This window comes from Formica exsecta, unplaced genomic scaffold, assembly GCF_003651465.1.
Source record: "Formica exsecta isolate Colony F162 unplaced genomic scaffold, ASM365146v1 scaffold228, whole genome shotgun sequence".
Classification (NCBI taxonomy): domain Eukaryota; kingdom Metazoa; phylum Arthropoda; class Insecta; order Hymenoptera; family Formicidae; genus Formica; species Formica exsecta.
In genome coordinates this window covers 910,430-915,538 of record NW_021849573.1, presented here as the reverse complement: position 1 = coordinate 915,538, position 5,109 = coordinate 910,430, and the positions used below count along the sequence as shown (strand labels likewise).

The 5,109-nt window shown below is 42.3% G+C and overlaps 1 pseudogene; it reads left to right on the top strand.

Annotated features, from left to right (window-relative positions):
• The first annotated feature begins 658 nt into the window (after positions 1–658).
• Positions 659–1,780, top strand: LOC115235621 (annotated as a pseudogene).
• The last annotated feature ends 3,329 nt before the right edge of the window (positions 1,781–5,109 follow it).

Genomic DNA, 5,109 nt, shown 5'->3' with positions numbered 1-5,109 from the left:
TGGAAGCTGGACGGTAAGAGAGGTCGACTTAAAGATTTAATCTCAGAATTGCGCGTGGACGATAGATTGAAGATTTATTGAACGCGTTCCTAAAAGGATTCCGTGCCAACAAAATATAAAAGAGAAAAAAAGACGGTGACTAATCGGTCATAAAATCTTCCGCAACCTATACGATGGAACCATAGTTCTCGAAAATCCGCGGAATTCGGAAGCCCAGCATGTCGGAGTGTCAGACCGGTTGCCTGCATTTTGGGCTACATCGAAATGTAAGGCATCTCGCGTGACAATCGATCAATATCTACGTAGCATAAGCGTGCATCATACATTACATATGTTTACGCGCGCGATCGCATCATAATACGATATAGAAATATTGTCAGACTAGAAAAAAGAGATTGTTAAATATACTGACCTGATTGATGTTATTATTTGTTACGTTTCCGCTCTCATTTCCGCCCGTATCTCATATCTGTCATCTGGCAAATTTCTGAGGTGGCATCATCATTGCGTAGATCAATCTTATTCAAGCATCGCCAACTGAAATCAACCGATATGTGAAATCTGACGTAGGATCCTTCTGAGATATGTCGAGCACCGGCACACTGACGGCTTCGAAAGGCAATTCAGGGATTGTTAATCACAGAAGGCACTCCGATTCCGTCCTCACGACGTACGAGAATGACAGCTCCGCTCGGTCTACATGCTACGAGTGACGTTCACAGCGGATGCGCTCGGTCCCTTTCGTTCGCCGAGTCGTGGACAGAGCGCTCGATGCATCGAGGAGAAAGAGAGACGGAATGATCGGGCAAGACGGAAATGGGGGAGGACGCGGGAGCGAGGAACGAATAGAACGGGAAAGAATGCGCGGCCGCGGGGAACGAAAATCGTCAAGAGGAGAGGTGCGAGAAGAGAGAGACGATCAGTGACGTGTGCCGTCCATACGTCAGAGGAGCGAAGCTGCAGCTGGATTAGGCGTCGATCTCTCGAGACGATCTGTCGTGACGCATCCCGCGTCGATGACTGTCGGCGTCGCGGCGTTTGCACGTCACTCACGAGAATCCTGGGTGTCTTGGTCTCCTTCGCGGTGCTGCTCACGGTGGTGCTTCGTCCAAGAACGCGCTACGAAGAAGCGGCTTCCTCTGACGGCGATGGTTGGCCGACGACGTCGTAAGAGAGCAGCGCCGGGTTCGACCTCGCGACGCCGACGCCATGCGGCGTCGCTCTGCGCCCGGCTGCGTCCAGGGACGAGCCACGTCAACGTTGTGTGGGTTCTCACCACCGCACACACGAATGCATGTACTCTTTGGATGCACGGGGGGTATATAAGGTCGGGGTGGATATATAGGGGCGACCGGGAGGGGCGGCTCTTGATAACGCGCAGGGTCGACCAACCCCTCTCACTCCGTCTCTCTTTCTCCTTTTTGTCTCTACCTTCCTCCCTCTGCTAAGCTTTCTCTCCTTATCTTTCCCGTTGCGTTCGCGAGCACAATTTCTCTTTCTCTCTACCTCACATCTACTCTAGTATTCTCTCTTTCTCTTTCATCCTTATTGTCCCTGTTCCTTCGTCACCTACTGCTTCTCTCCAGATTGTTCCATCCTTTTTGTTCTTATCAAGATCGATCAATCCCTTTCTGTTACTCGCTCATCTACTCTGTTTGTCTCTTGTGCTCTCCTCCGCGTCCACCCTACGGCCACCATCCATTTTTCTCCCGCAAGAGTTTTCCTCTTTATCTTTCTTTGTCTCCGTCTATTATATATATTTAACTCTTTCTCTTTTTGACTGCCCTCTCATATTATATCCTCTCTGTTTTTCTCGACGCTTAGTTTTGCCGCTATCGCCCTTCCTTCGAAGCGAGCTGGCGTCGATTTGATTTCACCGCGTCTCTGTGTGCGATATCGCCTTGTTCCATGGTCTCCCCACCACTGATTTTTTGCATGTGACAGCGAGCATGAGCTTTATGCAACTCCCCATGGATCGAGAGAACATGGTGTAGCCTGGCGCCACCAGACGGCATCCACATAGAAACTCCTCGCCCCTGAATCGTGACGTTTTTATTGGGCGACCCTCTCTTTCGTAAGAGAGAGAAGGTATAAATGTATGGTGTGTGTGTCTTCCTTCTGTACTTTTGTCTCACTTCCTCTTTCTTTCCTCGTTTCTCCTTCGCGACAGTCTCTCCAGTCTTACTCTTTGTCCAGTGTGCAGGTAAGATTACGACCTCGCACATGAGTTTGCTATAAACCATGCGATGGCGAAAATTATTAATTTGAAGAGTAGTTCGTCCGTGCATCGTAAATTTTGAGATGGAAAGGTCGCGTGCGCCAGGTCAAATCTGCAGCATTTAAAGAATGGTGAGTCAGATTTTTACAATCTTCAGTTCAAATAAGCGTTATATTATTAGAGTTAATTAATATAGAATTTAAGACACATGATACGTGATATTAGTACATAGATGCGATTGCATAAAGGAATAGAAATCTTCGATTCTAATATTCTGTAACTTGAAGATTTATTGTTTGATGGGATCAGAGAAATTTGATAATGAACTTAATTATGCGAATGAGAAAAAGTTGCGTTTTATGTCGTATCAATAATCTGGAAAGAATTTTCGAACAATTATATTGATTAAGATTTTTTCAATGAAAATCCGAGTTTTTTCAAACTTCGATTATATTGACCTTCGTACAGAATACCTTGCTGGATGCTGCCATCTGCACGACACTATCCAAAACACTTGTTTACGAACAAGTCTCTTCTACGTCACACATGTAAACATATACGCATGCGGCACGCAAGCATGCATACATATGTAGTTAGATCAGTAATATAAGCGCGATCCGAGGAGAATTTAGCCGAAGAAACTAAGTGCTTCAATGATAATTTAAATTTCTCTCGTTTCTTAAAATTTATTCGTTTTTTATTCACAATGTGTGATTGTTTCATCCATAATTAATATAGATTAGTTCAGTGAAATCATCTTGACTCCTTTAGCAATTTCTTGTTGTTAACATTTCTATTTTTTTTCGTGACTTAGAAAACTTTAATCATCTAAAACATCAAGAGAAAAATGATAAAAAAATAAGAGAAGAAATCAATAACATTTTAACGAGATATATTTTTTCATCTTATTGTCACATTATTGTGTATTTTAACATAAATATATTTCCAGCGAGTCTCGGTTTTTAAAAACTATCACAATTAATTTTTTTATTAATTGTTTGCATAATGTAAATTTGCAGGTACTAAGTTTTAGGATTTTGATATATAAAAAGATACTTATTTTTATTTTTTTATTATATCTTATATGTGTATATGTATCATTATATATTTTATTTCGGATTTTTATATGACTAAATAATATTATTTAAAAAATAATATATCTATTAAAATAATATATCGACATATATATATATATATATAAATCTTATTAAAATAGTATTAATTATAATGAAATTTCCAAATATGAAATCAAAGTGTATCGACTCGCAAGTATTAGTTGGATGGTATAATTATTTTTTTTAATTTCTTCGTCTCACTAAGTTTATACTTCTGTCTGATTCTACGCCACTGTACATCTCGCGACTGAGATCCTAATATATGCAAAGGAATTCCGTGGTATCTAGTTAAGCAATACCGCATAAAGAATCACGGCCATAGGACGCCACCATGAAAATCCGAACTTAATCGTCCGGATCCCGTGAAAAAAAAAGAAACGAGAGCGAGGCCACCGACAGAAAACTCGATCCTTCCTTGAGGCTTTAGCGTGGGGCTTTCGGGAGCCGATGCAGTCATAAGCAACGTACGTACACTAAAATCGGTGGCAATAACTTCGCACGCACATCTCGGTAAACCGTCGTAAAACTGGAGAGCGTGAGCAAGAGGTAGGACGCGTAAAGATATAGGGGGAAAAAGAGGAGGAGTGGGGAAGGGGCGCCTCAACAGAATGGAGCCAGAGTAATAGGCAAGAAGGTACATATGTATATCAACGTGGAGTTTGATAATTATAACAATTACCATCTCATGCGGCGTGCGATCATAAGCGATTCTCCGGCCGAAGGATCATTCGGTGTGGGTAGGAGCAGTTAACCCACAAAGTATACGCATTTGTGTATGATCCGTAACTTTTCTACCAGCCGCGAGAGGGATTATTACGCAATTACTGTTGCAATTTCGGTCGCGTTTCGTGCCCGGATCTATGTTCTTTTCCATGTGGCAACGGTGAAGTCGATTAATATATCCAAATGTAGCATAGTATTTATATCGTATACTTGCGCCTATTTGGTAAAAATATATATACATATATATGTATATATATATATACCAAATAGGCGCAAGTATACGATATAAATACTATGCTACATTTGGATATATTAATCGACTTCACCGTTGCCACATGGAAAAGAACATAGATCCGGGCACGAAACGCGACCGAAATTGCAACAGTAATTGCGTAATAATCCCTCTCGCGGCTGGTAGAAAAGTTACGGATCATACACAAATGCGTATACTTTGTGGGTTAACTGCTCCTACCCACACCGAATGATCCTTCGGCCGGAGAATCGCTTATGATCGCACGCCGCATGAGATGGTAATTGTTATAATTATCAAACTCCACGTTGATATACATATGTACCTTCTTGCCTATTACTCTGGCTCCATTCTGTTGAGGCGCCCCTTCCCCACTCCTCCTCTTTTTCCCCCTATATCTTTACGCGTCCTACCTCTTGCTCACGCTCTCCAGTTTTACGACGGTTTACCGAGATGTGCGTGCGAAGTTATTGCCACCGATTTTAGTGTACGTACGTTGCTTATGACTGCATCGGCTCCCGAAAGCCCCACGCTAAAGCCTCAAGGAAGGATCGAGTTTTCTGTCGGTGGCCTCGCTCTCGTTTCTTTTTTTTTCACGGGATCCGGACGATTAAGTTCGGATTTTCATGGTGGCGTCCTATGGCCGTGATTCTTTATGCGGTATTGCTTAACTAGATACCACGGAATTCCTTTGCATATATTAGGATCTCAGTCGCGAGATGTACAGTGGCGTAGAATCAGACAGAAGTATAAACTTAGTGAGACAAAGAAATTAAAAAAAATAATTATACCATCCAACTAAT